Consider the following 21,185-nt stretch of genomic DNA (forward strand, 5'->3'; position numbering starts at 1 on the left):
TTTTTATGGCTCATTGATATGTATCTCCGGCTTCTAATCGCAAGATCCAGACTTGAGATTTAATGCTACTGAATACGTAATGGACTTACAGGTGTGAGATAGTGAAAAAGTACTAGAATATACTATGACCAGACCCACAGGATTCCCAAAAGAGTTCTGTTTCAAAAGTAAATAAAATCAAAATTGTAAAGAGTAACATGCGTTTTTATTTATTGCTTTTTAAATTCATATGAATAATTATTCTCGTGATTAATTACATGTGCATGTTTTACTGACCTCACCATAATAATTGCAACGTTGAGTTCCTAACGTGACGTCATTTTAATATATGCTAACAGGCGAGATAGTGCTGTAAAATTGTGCGAATGGCTAAAACAAGTAACCCTTCCAGGCAGTCTTCGGCCCTTTTTCGGAGAAATTAGACTCAAACAACAGGACAAAGTCCTGGTTGCAGTCAGTATTGCTGGCTGTCTTTCATCAGGTCAAAATACATAAGACTGTACTTGATCTTGTCGTTTAGCTTTAAAAAATATAAAAGTTAAAAGTATTTTTCAGTTACTCAATGTTAAGAAGTCAGTTTTTCGTGCCTAAACATTTAATTCACTTATACATAAAATATTTTTAGTAGATGATCTCATGATAAAGTCTTCAATACCATTCTACATTGATATTACACTAAATCGTTAATTATTCACAGAACAGTAAGACACGAGGAGGTCACGACAGCACCTCTCGATTCGCGATTAGTTTTCCGATGCTAAGACTAAACGATTCTAAAGTAATTTAAAGTGAGGCCCATGGTTTTATTTGGGTGCAAATTGTTTTCTGTACCTCTTGTCAATTATTCTAAAGAAATTTAAAAAAACGTGAAGCCTATGTTTTCGTTTTGGTGCGAATTGTTTTCTGTATCTCTTGGTAATTATTCTGAAGAAATTTTAAAAAAGTGAAGCCTATATTTTCGTTTTGGTGCGAATTGTTTTCTGTATTTCTTGGCAATAATTGTAAAGTAATTTAAAGCGAGTGCCATGGTTTTGTTTTGGTGCAAATTGTTGTTTTTTTTTATTTCACTTGACAATGATTTGGAAGAAATTTAAGAGAGTGATGCCTATGTTTTCGTTTGGGTGCAACTTGTTTTCTGTACCTCTCGGCAATAATTCTAAAGAAATTAAAATAAAGTGAAGCCTATGGTTTTGTTTTAGTGCGAATTGTTTTCTGTATCTCTTGGTAATTATTCTAAAGAAATTAAAATTAAAAGTGAGGCCTATGTTTTCGTTTTAGTGCAGCTTGTTTTCTAAACATGAAAGCTTTGTGTTGCAGATGTGTAACTTTGGTTAAAGTTTAGTTTCAAACAAAATTCATGACCTTATCTGAGTATCTCCTGTCTTGGAAGATCTTCCCTTTTTATTGAATAGTTCCTTGGTCGTCTTTTACTGAATGAGCAATTATTTCATGGTTTGACTGTGGTCGATTTAAATATCTGAATGAAACTGAAGAGGAAAGAAAATGTGTTGTAAACTCAGAATAATAAGTATTACATCATTTGTTTTTGAAGTATGTACAGATCGGAAAATTATAATCTTGAGAATACAATTTAAAACCTCAACACTATGTAAAATTACATTTTAACAATAGTTTTGAAAACCAGTGCAACTGTGATATTTTAAAACAGATTACCTCATGCATTTAAAGATCGTACAGAATTTTTATCATTTCTACGAGGATAAAAAAAACAAACATGCATTTTACAAAATGCTTAAGTTAACCCTCATACACACGGTGGGGGTCAAAAATGGGCCCACTTGTGTTTAAGTTGTTATAGAAATATCAAAGGTGGGACTTTCGGGCCTAAAAATGTACCTAATTTAATCTATACTAATAACATACTATACTAATACGTTTAACATGTATTTTATGCAAATGGGGTATTACACCCCTTGTCTAATGTCGAAATTCACGTTTTCCACATTGGGGGTCATTTTTTGACCCCCGTTTAAAAAACTCAATTACATTTCTGGTAAACAATCAAATAATATATTTATATGAAATTTTATGTTCTAGAACACTCTATAAATGTTCTCGAGCATTCTACAATATTCTTATCTACGTTGCATAGAGAGCCCTCAATCGATGATGAATCAGGAAAACCTGAAATAATATCATACTATAACTCCACCAAAGGAGGAGTCGATAAATTAGACCAAATAGTTAGATTCTTTTCCACAAAAAGAAAGACCAGAAGGTGGCCAATGGCACTATTTTATAACATTCTTGATGCTGCCGCATACAATGCTTACCTTCTCTATCGCCAGCGCCATCCAGAATTCGCATCAAAGTACCAAAAAAGAGCAAGACGTGAATTTCTGAAGTTGCTTACTGATGAATTACTGCCTGAAGAAGATACAAATGAAGTGATCCCTCCAAAAGACCAAAAAGTTGCTGAAGAGAACGTTAGGAAATGGTGTCAAATATGCGAACGTGATTCAAGGAAAAAACTTTTTCAAAGTGTATCAAATGTAGTAAAATGGCTTGCAATGACCATAAAGTTACCCAGAGTGTATGCATAAATTGTATAGAATAAATATTTTGTCCAAATTTATACTTTGCTTATATGAAAATAAAAATTTTTGGGGTCAAAAATGACCCCAGTGTAACGTATTTTTTTTGGTGTGTGTACTAGGGTTAATGATAAAAATGAAACCCCTTGTTGAGTGAAGAGCGAACAACGTTGTTCGCTCTTCTATGTAAAATATTTTTTTGAGTTTGTGCATATAAATAGGGTTAATGATGTTTGTTTGTTTATGTGGTGCAAGACTACAAAATGGACTATCCATCTGTGCTGTGCCAACCATGGATGTCGAAAAGGTGATATTTTAAATTTACAGACTTGTCACTAAGCCACTAGAAGGAAGTTAACAATAATTATCAATTTAATAAAAAAAACTATATTTAATTAAACATTCTCTTACAAGTACCTTAAACTTATTTATGCTATTTTCATGTTTTATCATTAAGAGTAAATTATTAAATAATTTTAATGCTAAGTAACAAATTTATTTATGCATAATTTTCTAAAGTATTGGAGGTTTATTCCTGTATTCTATTAGGGTAAACATTTTTTTAACCTGTAAATAATAACTTTTATAATATAATATTTCATATATTAATAAATATCTCACAAAAATATGCCTTTTATAATTTGACTTTAGTATGGTTGGATAAATTTTTCCTCATCAAAATTTAATACTGAAATACTGTCTTTATCAGTGAGAAATAAAGAATTCTTTACATTTGAACACTTACCTTTTTTTTGTCAACTAATATATTTTAATGAACATGAATCTGGTATTTTTACCAAATCTTTAACATGTTTCCAACTTAAATTTTTATTGACTTGTAAGCCTAAATATTTTATAGCATTCACTATTTCAGTTTGTAAACATTTATTTTATTGTTTTTAATTTATGTTCACATATATTTACAAATACAACACGTACAATCATTACATTATGACAAACAAATCACAGTATCTATAAGATACAAATTTATTTTTGAACTTACATCTTATAATTTGTGATCATTTGAAGAAAAAAAACTAATAATAATTAGAGTTGGTCAGGATAGTGTAATTACACAAAATACGAACTTTAATATTTTCTGGTAAATTTAGTAATGAACAGAAACTTATAATCAGCTCATGGAAAATACTTACCTCTTTACTAAAATAGTTGCAAATGCATCCTTAATAAATGTTAATCATTTTTCATCATACAATAACAAAATCGATATAATTATACAAATTTGAATAATAAAGTTGTAAAAACTTCTTATTTGTTTGGTTTTTCCATTCATATACAAGTTCATAATTGAAATGTTATGCAGATTGGCTTTGTTTAATGACATTGAAATTGAAATCTAATGATTATCGATATATTGAGACAAATTAATATTAGTTTACCTTTATCGAAAGGGAAGATAGATAACACATATGTATTTAGACAAACTAACTACCAGGGATATAATTCTGTCGCTTTTTTATGCATTAGAACAGCACTTCCCAAAGAGTAAGGGTAATTACGATAAAGTCGTGTGTGTGTGTTGTGTTTTTCGTATAGCAAAGCCACAAAGGGCTATCTGCTCAGCCCACCGAGGGGAATCGAACCCCTGATTTTAGCGTTGTTAATCGGGAGACATACCGCTGTACTAGCGGGGGTCCGATAAAGTCGATAATGCAGTAATGCAAAATTAGGTTTCAATATAATTTGTATTAATCAAAATAATAAATAATTACTACAAAAGATACAGTATTTTAATGTGTATCAGTGTTTTACATTTCGTCACTTCACTCCCTCTTTCACTCATTGAGAAGAAGAAAAAGGGAGGAATGTGGATGACAAATATTTGGGAAATGCTGTATTGGGATGGTAATGAAGAAAAATGATCATCTTAACAAAGTACTAATTTATGTTTAACTAACTACGTAATATTAATTCATATTAAGGCTTAACCATAAAAACGACAAAATCGAAACACTTCTCTACTACTAATTGATTCTAAGCGAATGAAAAATGAGACTGGAAAGATTCAAACCCATGCCTTTTTTTACTGAGCAGGTGCGTTCTGATTGCTTTCACTCTCGCTTTTCGCTTCTTTTATATTATTTTCAGTTGAGGTATGATTAATAAAACATTGTATTAGTGGATGTGCGAGTCTTCTGGGATCTTTAAGGATTTCAAATACTTTATAAACATCGGCGGCGATAGAAAATAGCACATATATATTTGTTGTTCTCAGTAGCTCCAGTATCAAGCTAGTTTGTGTTAAATTGTTACACTCAGTTGAGGTGGCGAAAAAGAAAAAAAATATCAACGTTCATTTATTGATTAATAAAGGAAAATATCTTAATGTTAGTGTGTGTGTGTGTGGTTTTTTCTTTCCAAAATAACAGTGTATTATTTTTTAATATTTTTCAAAATGGAGTCCACTCGAACCCGAAAAAGTGAGAATTGATTTTTTTTACAGAATTAATTATTAATTATCAATTAATTATTACTTATCGATTTGTCGCGTTACAGCTATTCCTTTGGTAGCTGTTGAGGGATACGTAACAATGGTACCTGAGAGCTATGTTGCCTAAAAAGGATCCAACCACATCACACATGCTAAACTTTATTATATTATAATTATCACCAAGGTTCGGCGCTGCTTCGTTTACAGAAAACTGTAAGTTTTAGGAATTAACTTGAAGTTTTTGGATGCTGGTCTCCCATTCGTGACTATAGGTCTCGCTATTGAACAAGAAATGACTATAGGCTTAGCTCTTGAATAAGAGATAGCTATAGGCCTAACTCTTGATCAAGTGGTGACTATAGGCTTAGTTCTTGAACAAGAGATGGCTATAGGCCTATCTCTTGATCAAGTATGACTGTAGGCTTTGTTCTTGAACAAGAGATGGCTTTAGGCCTAGCTCTTGATCAAGCGATGACTGTATTTATCGTAATTGTGAAGAATTGTCTCATTGTACCTTTGTAACTAGAATGATTTGACGAGGACTTTTTCAAGAGTACTGGTTTGATTTTATTGTGCATGTTTATTCGAGTGTAGTTAGTTATTGTTATCTCTTAAGTCACATTAAAGCTAATAGATATCAGAAAAGTAAGATTATTATAGATATATATATTTAAATATAAACCATTTCAAAAGTTTATTTACATTTTTTTTGCGTTAAGGAGTTGGGATACACAATTTTGTGTCACTCTTGAAACATCAATAACATACTGATATATGGGCGTTTTGTTAAATATTACAGTGATTTGGAGAGAGGATATTGAGAATGAAACGTTTTGAAATTACGCTTTGGGTTGGTAAATACCAGAACTATGAGTACATCATTGCAACTATATCAGAGTTGTTTAAGCTACTTAAATATTCATAAATATTTGTCTACACACGTCATATCTCTATTTTTTTTTTTAATTTTACAAAGTTGACGTTTTTCCTTCATCACCACAGTTTTCTTAATACGTTGAATTAACAGAAACTGTTTTATTTACTCATGAATTAACTTCCTTTTAATCCCCTAGGTTACCTATCATAATTTTAAAAAAAATACTTTGGCGATGGAGAAGTATTATGAATCGTTACGTTAATTCTAATTTATAAATAAAATAATAATAATTACAATTCTTTCAGTCTGGTGCCAGTCATAACAATTCTTGTTCATGCACATGACAATACCCTAACCAGCCTACTAAGCCCAGGTATTTGGCGAAAGGTCTTGTCAGTGATGGATATGGCAGATTAAGTGTTAAGTATGGTTAACATAGAAAGCTTTTAGAAATGCTACCAAGGTTCAAATGACAACCACCAAATAATTTTTCGGTACAAGAGATTGGTGAATTTAACTGAAATCAGCATATCTTACATCTTTCCTATTGACAAAACTTACTGATAAAAATAAAGTAAACATGGATATGCTGGGGTATCATCTTTCAATCACTAACATGAGAATATAATAAGTTAATTACTGTTGTTTTAGGCGCCATAAAAACTTTAAATTACACTAGTTATTTGTCAGAATACATACACACACACAGACACACACACACATATATATATATGTTGCGACAACATAGAACTGGTTTCTTTCCATAAGTTATACGTTCCATATTCTAACGATGTTTTAAACGACACCTTATGAGCTGTAATTAAATATATTATAACTACGTGAAATGTAAAACAACCGATAGATATCACTAGTTAATACAGTTTATATATCTTAAACAAAAATTGTTTGTCTTTTTATGAGTAAGAAGAGAAATCTGCTTTGAAAATTTTTCTGTCAACGGCGTACTTATTATTGGCTTGACATTCGTAAGTTCCTGAATCCATTTGTCTGGCGGGAGTGATTTCTAATTTGCTTTTAACTTAGCCTTCCCATGATGCCATTCAGATATCTGCAAAATAATATGTAGCAAGTAAACGTAATTACTGTTTATAGTTTAATATTTTATTATTACAGATTAAAAAAAAAGCTTTCTGTTAAAGTTTATGAAAAGTCTAACTTAAATTTTTTAGAGAGTCCATGCGTGGCCCAGTAAGTGGCGCGACGGATTTCCGCTAAGAAATTTCGAACGTGCAGTATGTCGCTAAAACACCCCCACACATCGATCTATGTGCGCGCGTCGAAGAAATGATAGCTAATCCTGATATTTGGTTAAGAGTAGCCCTTTAGGCAGCGAATGCTGTTAACTAATTGTGTTTCTAGCAGTTCTAAATTAGGGACAGCTGTGTCTTGGGCTGTTTCTTTGATCTGGCAGTATAGTCATAGGCAGTCTTATCTACTGGGCAACTGTCCGCAGCTCCACACATAGTGTTTGTGTGTTTTTTCTTATAGCAAAGCCACATCGAGCTATCTGCTGAGCCCACCGAGGGGAATCGAACCCCTGATTTTAACATTGTAAATCCGGAGACATACCGCTGTACTAGAGGGGGACCCCACACATAGAAGAGCTCTAGATGCTATGTCTTTTTATTCACTTCCGAGTTTTCTTATCATTATGGAGCCTCATTTACTGAATTCTGCCCGGGGCCCTAGAATGACTAAGACCGCCCCTGAGTATATAGCCTGTCTGTAGAGCGCCGTTAAAAAAAAAAAATCACATAATTTTTACAATGCTTTCACTTCCGCTATATTAACAGTTAGAAGTTTTGCTCTTTCAGTTCGTGTATTATTTGATAAAAACTTGATTCATTGAATTCTAAAGGTTAAAGATACAGCCCATACGTTACCTGGAGAGGGCTTGCTTCTGTGGTCTGAAACTTCGTAGTTGTAATTATCATAAAGGAAAAAGGCATTTAAAAAATTCCTTTTAAAAAGCGCTGTTAATATAATTACGACACTGTTAAATATAGTTGTTTAGCATTTAATTAATACGACTGTAACAAGAATCGATCGATCACCATTTTGAAAAAAGGTGCTTGTGTATACAAACAAGAGTAAACGTCATAAGAATTCCTACATGCAAATGAATAAAGTTCTTAGAATATTTAATAATTGTTAAAATTAACATTCCGAAAAGCAGTTATCTAGTAATATGGAAATTAGAGTATTATTGTTAATTCAGAAAAAAAAAATGATTCTGTGAAAATGGATTTGCATAATTTAACGAAATTCAGTGAAAACAGAGGCGGTTTAAAATTAACGAGATTAGGTGAAAACAGGCAAAGAGAATATCAAATCTTATTCGGGGAAAAATGTCTCGGTGAACGTTAAACGTGATTCAATGTGAGCAAAAATAAGTCTTGACTTCCACAAACCCAAATCTCTATTCTAAAACACCACGTGGGTTTCTGTATGATTAGTTCCTACCCCTCTGGTGGAATAGCGCTAATTCTATGAACCTACAAGTTGTTGTTGTTTTGAATTAAGTACAAAGCTACACAATGGGCCATCTGTGCTCTGCCCACCACGGGTATCGAAACCCGGTTTTTAGCGTTGTAAGTCCGCAGACGTACCGCTGAGACACTGGGGGGGGGCGTGTTTTTTTTGTTTTCTTTATAGCGAAGCCACATCGGGCTATCTGCTGAGCCCACCGAGGGGAATAGAACCCCTGATTGTAGAGTTGTAAATCCGTAGACTTACCGCTGTACCAGCGGGGGTCAGAGGGGGCTTGAACCTACAACGCTAAACCCCGCACTGGACACAGCAGATAGTCCAATGTGGCTTTGCTCTCAACCAACCAAACCGTTTTGTAAAATTCGTTTCATCTTATTTGTTGTTAAGCGCAAAGTTACACAAAAAATTATCTGTGTTTTTGCCCACCGTGGGGATCGAATTCCGAAATTTGGCATAATAAATCCCCGAGCTTACCGCTAAGCCACCGGAAAATGGTCATGCGCATCAAGTAATATTGTTAAACGCAAGGTTGCACAATCTATCCTTGGTTTGCCCACAGCAGGGATCGAATTCTAAGAGTAAGCATTAAAACCCTCGAGCTTACCGCTGAACCATCGGTGTGGGGCGAGTATATAAAATAAATACACTATGTTTATATACAATTTAACTCACCTGAAGATATGGATGTTCGTACAGTTCAATACTATCTTTATACCACGTGATTCGAGGCCGAGGATCACCCCTCGCGACACATATAAAAACTATCCTGTGACCCAGAAAAAATTCGTATTCAAAGTGTGATGACCTGGTTATCTTTGCTCCCTGAAAAAAAAATGTATACATAAAATAAATAAATATGTAACACTACCATACCCATTACTTTTAGTTTTCAATAAACGAATTAATGACACTTTCACATTCTCGCAAGTGTTCTATGGACGTCACTTTGGAGGAAGGGGTGGGGTTCTAAACCATAGTTTCTGGGAATTGTTTCTAGTCAGGTCGGATTAACATATATACGCAAATCGTGCCGTAATGTAAAGTCTCAGCTGAATTGCGGGCTCACGTGACGTTAGAATTCATTGCTCTACCCCTTCCCCAATTTTTCTTTTTTAATTACACCCCCGGAATTCTCTACGCTAATATTGCAAAACAGACATGGTGTAGAGCAATAGAAATACCAAAACATATATAAAAGTTACATTAAAATTATGTTAATAAAACTATTATAAATACAAAACGATGTAAAAGCTCGTGAAAGAAAGACAGTAATGAATAAAATAAAATAATTAACATAAAATAATTAAATATTAATACTGGTGTAATTACAGTACCCTTTAAATAATAATACTGGTGTAATTACGGTACCCTTTAAATATTAATACTGGTGTAATTACAGTACCTATTAAATAATAATACTGGTGTAATTACGGTACCCTTTAAATATTAATACTGGTGTAATTACAGTACCTATTAAATAATAATACTGGTGTAATTACAGTACCCTTTAAATATTATTACTGGTGTAATTACGGTACCCTTTAAATGTTAATACTTGTGTAATTACAGTATCCTGTGGAGGTTAATATTGGAGTGAACACAATATCCTTTAGAGGAAAGACATCGGTGTAATCACTTGCAATACGATCTTTAGCTTAATATTATACAGTAGCCATTAGAAACTAATGTCGGTGTAAGTTTCTTTGATTCTTAAATCTCGTTCGTTGTTGAAACTACGGATAAGTTCTTTTTCATCTACAGTCCCGTCTCTTTCCTGAACTAGTTACTTGATGAACCGCCAGCAGATGGCTTCTGATGTTCATTTATACACCACTGTAAAGCCTAAACGAGGCGTGCTTGATCATACATAGTCTCGCTTACATCAGACTGTAGTAAGGGAACTTACTATGTTTTCTACCTCTTTAGTTAAAGAAAAAAAAAAAAACAGTACAATTTTCGAAATCATGTTGTTTTTCCAGTTCCTCTCTCGGACACAGGGGGATCCTTCAGTGCGTTACTAACTTTAGCTTTCTCTCTGAGGCAAGCAGTGGCTGGAGGTCATTGACAGAAGAGCAGTAATGTGTTTAATTATTGATTCCTGTTCTTCTTATCGGTAATTCAGATAATGGTTACCAGTGGACTCTCCGTTGATGTGCACCACCCGTTGGCTAACTGCTCTAAATACAGCCAGCCACTGTTTCTGTGTATTAGGAACTTAGGGCTTATAAATGTTTTTTTAGTTTCACTAAGCTGCTATTATGTGGGTAATTCCCTTTTAACCGTGTAAGTATTAGGAAGATATTTATTTATCTATCTGAAGTTAAGCACAGTGGGCTAACTAAGCTCTTCCCACCATGTGTATCGAAACCTGGTTTTTAGCTTTTTTAAGTCCACAAACATACCACGTGCCACTGAGGAAGGGTCCTCGACAGAGAATTCCTCTTTCTGACATATTACTTTTTATTGAAACGAAGAAACATTGAGACTATTAAGTGTTGATTGTGTTATCTTTTTTTGCGAACAAAGCGTCGGTACACGATAAACATGATTCATTTAGAGTTTCATCCGCTATTTGGTATTAGCCTTTGGAGTTTTTAGGGTGAAATTTACATACACGTAAGATTCAGTAAAGAGTGTACTAAAATATTGATTAAAGTTTCGGTGTTTTTTTATAGCAAAGCCACATCGGGCCATCTGCTAAGGCCACCGAGGGAAATCGAACCCTTGATTTTAGCGTTGTAAATCCGTAGACATACCGCTGTACTAGCGGGGTCTATGATTGTAGTCTTTTAAATTAATGTTTTATTTTAACTTCTTTCCTTTCATTTAGTTTAACTTGCAAAGTAGCCAACACGTACCAACAAGACATTTTCTGTTTTATTAAACTTTCTGTCAGCTCTTTTCAGTCTATAAACACTCACAAAATCACTAGCCGTGTTGTTAATTTTGCTCTTGCGTATTGTATTACGTTGTAGTGTATTGTTTGCTCTATTGTAAATTGTGAAAGTACTATTAAAGACATGGCCAGGTGGTTAAGGCACTCGACTCATAATCTTAGGGTCACGGGTTCGAGTTCCCATCACACCAAACATGCTCGCCCTTTCAGCCGTGGGGGCGTTATAATGTAATAGTCAATCCCATTATTTGTTGGTAAAAGAGTAGCCCAAGAGTTGGCAGTTGGTGGTGATGGCTAGCTGCCTTCCCTCTGGTCTTACACTGCTAAATTAGGGACGGCTAGCGCATATAGCCCTCGTGTAGCTTTGCGCGAAATTCAAAACCAACATCCTACTAAGTATGTGTTATTTGTATTAACTTCTATGTTGTCTTGTTCCACGTGATTTTAACTCTAATGGAAATACACATTCAAGTTCAAAACTCTCCAGTAGTTAACAGGTTTATCTTTCCGACACTGATGATCAACTACGAGATATTACAGAGGGAAACCATATCGATAAATAACGTAAGAACGTTGAAGATCCCCTATTCTGCCCTTTATCTACAAAAAGTTTTGTATTCTAGAAACTGGTTTTAAAACTACACATACGCTGAAATGTGTGGACAGTGTTGATTTCAAGATATTGTTCACTACATTTGTCAGATCATTAAATATCTTCACTCGTAAATGGGTGACAAATTTCAGTATATGTAGCTTTAAAATCAAGATGAGTTCAGAGAACGTTCTTCAAGAAAAAGAATATAAGTAATAAACTTCAACTTTCTTACTTTGTTTATCGATGCTCGAAGTGTACAAAAGTCTGTGGGGTCAACCAGGAGTCGTTTAGAAGCTTATAAAACGTCATCTGAAGCCTTCTTGATGGTAGTTTTCAAACGTATTGTCCAGGAATGTGACAGATTTGCTTGTTTCTATGTTTTACAATTTCGCGCAAGGCTACACGAGGGCTATCTGCGCTAGCGGCCCCTAATTTAGCAGTGTGAGACTAGAAGGAATTTTTTTTTTTTTAATTTCGGCCAAATCTACTCAAGAGCTATGCTAGCGTCCCCTAATTTAGCAGCGTAAGAATAGAAGGAATTTTTTGTTTTTGAATTTCGGTCAAATATACTCAAGGGCTACCTGCGCTAGCCGTCCCTAATTTAGCAGTGTAAGACTAGAGGGAAGGCAACTAGTCATCACCACCCACCGCCAACGCTTGGGCTACTCTTTTACCAACGAATAGTGGGATTGAGCGCCACATTATAACGCCCCCACTACTGATAGAGTGAGCATGTTTGATGTGACGGGGATTCGAACCCGTGACCCTCGGATTTCTAGTCGAGAGTCCTAATCACCAGGCCGAATGTTACAGGAGTGCAGATGAAAGGAATTGGTAAATAACATGCAGTTCAACCAATGAACAAGATGTCAGAACTGTAGGACTCTTCGTAATCGAAGAACAGAAGTTTATTTCTAGTCCATCAACAGTTGAATTTTTTCCTAAAAATATATCAACGTAATCACATTACAGTCTTTATCTTAATATACTAAAAAATATTTTTACATTAGCGTTACATACCCTTTATGTGTAAACTAATACTGACGTAATCAGGATACACTCTTCAACATAACGGTAAAAAATATTTTTAGGTTAAGGTTACGTTGGTATCTCATAATATGTTAAGATTAACGTAAATATAGTAACTCGGAACATTTCCCAAATTAAGTATTCACTAATCTAGGTACAGTTTGACCCGTAAATATATTTTAAAAACTATGATTTTTTCTCCTTTACAGTTAGAAGTATCTGATGATTCAAATATAATTTTTTTCGAATGTCTGTTTGTAATGAAGATCAAAACCGTACAATGGGCTGTTTGTGGTCTGCTTACCACGGGTGTCGAAACCCGATTTCTGGTGGTGTGAATCCGCAGACATATTGCTGTACCACTGAGGGTATCTTGTTTTAAAGGTCACTCACTTTTTTCAATGCGAGTCAACGAAGTTGTACGTAACGTAAAATAATAATTATTCCAAACTGTAACTGGTCAAAAATACAGACAACAATTAATATATTATCTTTCCTATTATCGTATTATATTCGTCACAACATCTGTTTTAATGCATGCTGTATATTTATGATACTACCTTCTTAAACCTCTTATGTCTGATGTATTGTCAAATTTTTGTCTTATCCATCAATTTTCTTTCAAGATTTAAGTTAGAACTGATATCTCGAGCAATTGCTTTTCCAACTATACCTGTACGTTAAACCTTTTCTTTTACACGTAGATATGTTTTCCAACTTACATTCGGATTATCATAATAATCTTTACGGCCAGGATGGGTGTAAAACATAAATTTAGGAGCTAGAGGGTGCCGTCGCCTTCCGCCTCTCCTGCGCCATCCCCTGAACTTGATAGATTCTGCGACAAGAAGAAGACATAGGATGAAAGTTAAAGTAAGAATTCTTCCCGTTTTCATCTCCGGTTGCGATGTAACCGATGCCGTTTCGGATTTTTTTTTCGGTTTCGCGAAAGGAATTTGATTCAGGATGGAAGGCTGCAAAGGAAAAAAAATGCATTAGTTGTCAAAAGTAGAATAAAGTTAAATACATCGATGTTGTTGGATCAGTTTGTCTTTCTGCTGTTCTGTCGCTATCACGAAGATGTGCAAATTCTGTCCAGGTGTAATCGGACATAAGGTGGTTCCCGATTCGTAGCATCACACTCTGCACCTTCGGGCTGTAGCTTATAATGGTGACGGTTAAATTACATCAATTTACCAATGTGCAAGTAATTAACTACCATTCCTTTAGTCCAGCAGTTCAAAATTAAGAACGACTAGCAAAGATATTAATCGTGAATCTTTGCGTGAATATCCAAAACTAACTTCCATGAGTGATTTTTATTTGACTGTTCTCCCAACGTAAAAGAACAAATATCCTATACAATCACGGTGTTATCTCATTTATTGTCATAGAAGTATCTGGAACACGCCTGTTTCTTGTTATAGCAGTAATTATGACTGGTCCAAACTAATTGTTGTTAGAGTATATAGGCCTGGTCTACACTGTTTATTGTTGTAAGAGAATCTACCCATGGACTAGACTGTTTATTGTAGTAAGAGAATCTAGACCTGGACTAGACTGTTTATTGTAGTAAGAGTATCTAGGCCTGGACTAGACTGTTTATTGTTGTATGAGTATCTAGTTCTGGACTAGACTGTTTATTGTTGTATGAGTATCTAGTTCTGGACTAGACTGTTTATTGTTGTAAGAGTATATAGGCCTGAACTAGACTATTTATTATTGTAAGAGTATATAGGCCTGGACCAGATTGTTTAATGTTATAACAGTAAATAGGCCTGGACCAGATTGTTTAATGGTATAAGAGTATGTAGGCTTGGACCAGATTGTTTAATGTTGTAAGAGTAAGTAGGCCTGGACCAGATTGTTTAATGTTATAAGAGTAAGTAGGCCTGAACCAGATTGTTTAATGTTATAAGAGTAAGTAGGCCTGAACCAGATTGTTTAATGTTATAAGAGTAAGTAGGCCTAGACCAGACTGTTTATTGTTGTAATAGTATCTAGGCCTGAGCCAGACTGTTTATTGTTGTAAGAGTATCCAGGCATGGACTACACTGTTTATTGTTGTAAGAGTAAATAGGCCTGGACCAGATTGTTTAATGTTGTAAGAGTAAGTAGGCCTGGACCAGATTGTTTAATGTTATAAGAGTAAGTAGGCCTGAACCAGATTCTTTAATGTTATAAGAGTAAGTAGGCCTAGACCAGACTGTTTATTGTTGTAATAGTATCTAGGCCTGGGCCAGACTGTTTATTGTTGTAAGAGTATCTAGGCATGGACTACACTGTTTATTGTTGTAAGAGTAAGTAGGCCTGGACCAGATTGTTTAATGTTATAAGAGTAAGTAGGCCTGGACCAGATTGTTTAATGTTATAAGAGTAAATAGGCCTGGACCAGATTGTTTAATGGTATAAGAGTATATAGGCCTGGACCAGATTGTTTAATGTTGTAAGAGTAAGTAGGCCTCGACCAGGTTGTTTAATGTTATAAGAGTAAGTAGGCCTGGACCAGATTGTTTAATGTTATAAGAGTAAATAGGCCTGGACCAGATTGTTTAATGTTATAAGCGTATATAGGCCTGGACTAGACTGTTTATTGTTGTAAGAGTATATAGGCCTGGACCAGACTGTTTATTGTTGTAAGAGTATATAGGCCTGGACTAGACTGTTTATTGTTGTAAGAGTAAGTAGGCCTCGACCAGGTTGTTTAATGTTATAAGAGTAAGTAGGCCTGGAGCAGATTGTTTAATGTTATAAGAGTAAATAGGCCTGGACCAGATTGTTTAATGTTATAAGAGTATATAGGCCTGGACTAGACTGTTTATTGTTGTAAGAGTATATAGGCCTGGACCAGAATGTTTATTGTTGTAAGAGTATATAGGCCTGGACTAGACTGTTTATTGTTGTAAGAGTATCTAGGTCTGGACTAGACTGTTTAATGTTATAAGAGTAAGTAGGCCTGAACCAGATTGTTTAATGTTATAAGAGTAAGTAGGCCTGGACCAGATTGTTTAATGGTATAAGAGTAAATAGTCCTGGACCAGATTGTTTAATGTTATAAGAGTAAATAGGCCTGGACCAGATTGTTTAATGTTATAAGAGTAAGTAGGCTTGTACCAGATTGTTTAATGTTATGAAAGTATGTAGAGCGGGTTTATTCCCCATTTTTATTCATCAGACATAACGTACTCAGTATCATTTCATTTTTACGTAGTGACCCCCCTTTTCCAAAAAGTAATGTCTTCCGCCTGTGTACACAGGACTCGCAACTTCACATTATTAAATAAGAAACAGCGACAACTAACAGAAAGAAATGGTTAGAGGAATAAATCGACATTTTACACATAGATATAATAACTATTTATGCACTCCTTGTTTTTTTAAATAAATTTTTATGTGCTATTCTAACGAATATGATTTCTGATAGAATGACACCATATGGTGTGACGGGTTTTGTGTAAGTCATAATGCAGAAAGTGAATAAGTCTTTATTTTGGTAATATGTATAATTTTTATAACTTAGAAGAGATGTGTTTGTTTCTGTATGTGATTAGCACACTGTTAAGTCATTGATTGGCTTCGTCACATGTGACGTGTAAAATAGCCATGCTGTTGACTTATAATAAACTTAACGTCGCAGTATAAGTAACCTGACTGTGTCTGCGAGAAAACCGTCATGGCCGGCTGGATTAGGGCGTTTTTTGACTCGTAATCTGAGGGTCGGAGGTTCGAATCCCGATCGCACCAAACATGCTAACAGTTTTAGCCGTGGAGGCGTTATAATATCGTTTTATATCATACGTGAAGTTTATTGTGTGTCTCAAAGACAAGACTGTACCATTATCGTTTCTTTTGGCCGAGTTTGATTTGTTCAGGTTTCTGTATACATTTTTTGAAGATCCTTCTGTTATTGTGGTACCTAATATAATTACATGTTGGACAAAAGTACTTTGTAATAACAGCAGTTATCCCATAAGTTGCATCTACTGATTCAGGTGAATCATACAGTTCATTTTTGTTTCTTTTTCATCTTTGTGTGTGTGCGTGTTTGTAGTTAATTTGCGTAATTGACTGGGTCAGGTGTGAAATGGGAATTGTGTTCGATATGCCTCTAAAATATAGTAATTAATTTCAAATCAGTAAGCCAGTGGTCAAGATGTGAAGAACTGTTTTCTAGGACAGAGCCTTTGACCTTTAGTTATAGACTTCGGACAGATACACTTGCGCCCCTCGAGATTAATGGCTCGAATATACAGACAATAGAACAATTGTGGAATAACTGAGAACTGAATATTTTCAGAGTCAGTAACTCATAATTCGAATAGATAGGTGCAAGTACGGCTACTGAGTCCAGTGCTGAAGAAACTATTAACGAGAGCTTAGAGCTGTTCGTTAGAGCTTCACGCAATATATCCTTTCGACGAGAATAAGGCACAAACCATGTTATCTCACCTTTATTAACATTATTCCTGACACATCTTAGCAGTACTACACTTTCTTGAACTAGTTTATTAGAGAGTCAAGGTTTTAAAGGTTAGTTTCTAAGCATGATTTAGTGGCACGATCTGAAAAAGAGACTCTTTCTAGGGTTAGAGATTAGTGTGCATTAGAAGCAACTTAAGTAGGCAACACTTTTATACACTTGTTGTTACAATCGTTAAACAAATTATTCTTGAAAACTAAAACTCGGTATTACATGTTTTCTTCTGAAGGTGTACTCTGAAATCAGTAGACCTTTATTTTTTTTTTAGGTGTCATCAGATGTACAAACCAAACAGTAAAACGTAAGAACGAGGGTTACTGTAAAACTAACCGTATCACAACAAACGTTACGACTATGTTCTTGTTGACAAGATATAAAGGTCAACTCATATCGACCTTCTGCAGGGATAAACATAGTATTTTTTTTTCTCTCATTTTGAACGATATAGTAAAACTGGGTTTCTTTAATTTTTTTTTCAGAATTAATGTTATTCGTAATGATTGGAGTCATGCGGATTTACATCAACAGGTTTATTTGTGATATGTCTACTGTTGATACTTTTCGTTGTTTTGTACCTGGACTTAGAAAATGTAAGAACCAAACCAACAACTTCAATTTGTCATTCCATCGACATCAAAACGTACGTTTTCTGTTTGTTTGTTTGTGTGTTATTCACCGAATTTCGCGTGCAGCTAATCGAGGACTATCAGCGCTAATTGTCCCTAATTTTGGAGCAATAGACTAGAGAGATGACTGACGTTCAACATTACCCACCGCTAACTATTGGACTATTTTTAATAACAAATAATAGGATTGACAATATCATTATTACACCCCCACAGCTGATTGTTTGTTTGTTTTGAATTTCGCACAAAGCTACTCGAGGGCTATCTGCGCTAGCCGTCCCTAATTTAGTAGTGTAAGACTAGAGGGAAGGTAACTAACTAGTCATCACCACCCACCGCCAACTCTTGGGCTACTCTTTTACCAACGAATAGTGGGATTAACAGTCACATTATAACGCCTCCACGGCTGAAAGGGCGAGCATGTTTGGCGCGACGTGGATGCGAACCTGAGACCCTCAGAGTACGAGTCGCACGCCTTTGTTCGGAGACGGGATGCACATTCTAACGTACACACATTGACGTATTTCAATCAGTAGGGAAGATGTCAAAACAAATAATTTTAAGATCAGCCACTGTTTCTGTGAAGCAGTGGTTCCCAACCAGGGGTGCGAGATAACATTTCAGTTGTTTTTGTTGTTTATATTAAGGGTGCTGTCCTATATATTCAAAAATTGTGCCACGCTTTGAAAAACTCGTAAGAAATAAACAGAAACAAAAGAGTCATTAAATTTGAATTGGTTTATGAACATTTGAACATTTCAAATTCAGAGAAATTTCATTTCATGCATGGATAAAAATTTATTTTTTTTGTAGGCCATGTAGGGTTTAGGTAACTTTTAGTTTGCTGTAATATTTTTTCTTTTCCAAATGTTTCGTTTTTGTTTGTATATCATTAAAAACTAATTATAAAAATTTGTTTTAGCCACCTTCATCTTTATTCTTAAATAAATAATTACTGTGAGGGGTGAGAGAACATATTAAAATTTTTTAGGGGTGCGGGACATAAAAAAGGTTGGGAAACACTTGTGTAAAGCAATATAGTTCAATTACTAGTAGATACAGTCGCTAGGTCTCAACCAAAAGATCGCTTAACCTTAAAATTAAAGACCTGTCCTGTACTCTTCATCACCGATGGTGTCCAGTTATCGCTTTATATCGAGTAATTTTATGTCTATACTCAGTATAAAGAAGTGTCGCTCTCTCCGATAGGGTGAAATCCCTCATTTTCTGTGCAAAATACATAGGGGAATCTCAGAGGTAATTTGGGATTGGTTACAAATGTTGATGTGTTTTTTTTAATTAACCTTTTTAAATTAGGGATCCTATAAATAAGGAAGTCGGTAAATACAGTGAATTTGATACGTAATTAGTTTAGAAAGCCGATGAAGCTTGTCTGCATTGGTAATTCTAAGACTAAATAATACTGTTAATCGACTTTGCAACTAACAAAGAAATAATAATAGAAAATAGATAAAGCACTCTATACTCTAATGTTAAATAGTTAAAAGATTTAGAGAAACCAAACACTCACCCGACGTTCCTTTTTTTTTTTTATTATCTAAATCAAAGGCAAGTTGCGCTTCAACTGAAAGACTAGACTGTATTTAAGTGAAATAGCGCTAAGCCAGTAACACAATACTGCAGATACTGGCGATGGTTATCTTCGAGAACTTTCCTCTTCGTTTTTAAGGTTTCCAGTTCACCGATGCCTTAAAGGCCACTTGGATCTATACAGATGATGTGCACGAGAACGTCAACAGGCGGTCTTTGTCTGTAATGGTCCACTTGAAGCTCTCTCTTACGGCCGCTCATAAACCGTGAACTCTATATGTCGCAGCTATTGATCTTTATCGCGTGCAAGAAGTAATTTATTCTTGTCCATCTCATGTATTGTTGACGATCATTTTTTGTTATTCCTTTCGATTCCTACATAATAAAGCGTTGGAGACGGCAGCTGTGCTTTGGAGTGGCATTTCTATAATTGATCTTGAAATGTTACAGAAACTTAATTTCCTCGGGTATTTTATTATCCAATAATTCCAGCTGCATGTAAGTCGATAACATCATTATACGTGCAGGAAGAGTCGTAAAAGTAATAACCTACCGAGCAAACGTCTCTCATCAGTGAATATTCATATAAATAGTATTTCAACCAATTTTACTTCAATAGACAACACTCAAAAGTCCCATTAAGACTTAGAAATTACATAACTTCGAATACAGCAACGTGCTGAAGAAATAAAAGAATTAATAAAAATGTTATGAAATTTTCTGAAAACTAATGCACGTTTATGTGAATACATTTGCTTAACTTCTAGTGCTTTATTAAGAAAGATTAAAACCTGTAAGTTGCCACTACTGAAGCTCTTAAATTTTTTTTTTCATTTCTTTTGAATGATCACAGATTTTCAGAAATATTTATATCAATTTATTAATATTATTTTGTCCGGTTTGTTTGTTTGTTTTTAATTTCGCGCAAAGCTACACGAGGGCCATCTGTGCTAGCCGTCCCTAATTTAGCAGTGCAATACTAGAGGGAAGGCAGCTAGTTACCATCACCCACCGCCAACTCTTAAGCTACTCTTTTTACCAACGAATAGTGGGATTGACCGCAAAATTATAACGCTCCCACGGCTGAAAGGGCGAGCATGTTTGGTGTGACGGAGCTTCGAACCCGCTACCTTCAGATTACGAGTCGAGTGTCTTAACCACCTGGCCATGCCGGGCATCTTTTGTCCGGATAATGGTTGGTGACTTTTCAAAGCGATAAGATTTTTTTCCCCTTGGGTCAATGCTAAGTATGTGGAGTTACAGACTAAAATCTGGCAAAATGCAAATAGTCTATATTGTAGTTTCACATTAAGAAAACTTGAAATTTTAAATTAGAACCCTCTCTGACTAAACGATAAATGTAAGAACTAAATATCAGACATCCTGGGTTCGAATCCTTCTAGTGAACAACACATGTAGCTCATTGTGTAGTTTTGCTCTTCAAAACAAATCCTTACAGAAACTGTAATCAAAGTCTAGTAAACAAAAACTACTAGTTAAACTAATATATCTCCACCTATATTTACATAATAATGTCACTTTAGGTTTAATAAGAGGAGTTTTACAATTTGGGGCTCAACTGTGTGAGTAAATACATACATTTTGTAAGTCCC

The 21,185-nt window shown here is 34.8% G+C and overlaps 1 pseudogene across 1 annotated transcript; it reads right to left on the minus strand.

Moving 5' to 3' along the window:
- Window positions 1-6,657: 6,657 nt before the first annotated feature.
- LOC143254293 (immunoglobulin domain-containing protein oig-4-like) lies at window positions 6,658-19,688 on the minus strand (annotated as a pseudogene). Its single transcript, XR_013030126.1, has 4 exons — window positions 19,553-19,688; window positions 13,638-13,889; window positions 9,068-9,217; window positions 6,658-6,953 (listed from the first exon to the last, which is right to left on the minus strand). The product of XR_013030126.1 is annotated as an immunoglobulin domain-containing protein oig-4-like (transcript).
- Window positions 19,689-21,185: the final 1,497 nt, after the last annotated feature.

This window comes from Tachypleus tridentatus, chromosome 6, assembly GCF_004210375.1.
Source record: "Tachypleus tridentatus isolate NWPU-2018 chromosome 6, ASM421037v1, whole genome shotgun sequence".
In the NCBI taxonomy this organism is placed as follows: domain Eukaryota; kingdom Metazoa; phylum Arthropoda; class Merostomata; order Xiphosura; family Limulidae; genus Tachypleus; species Tachypleus tridentatus.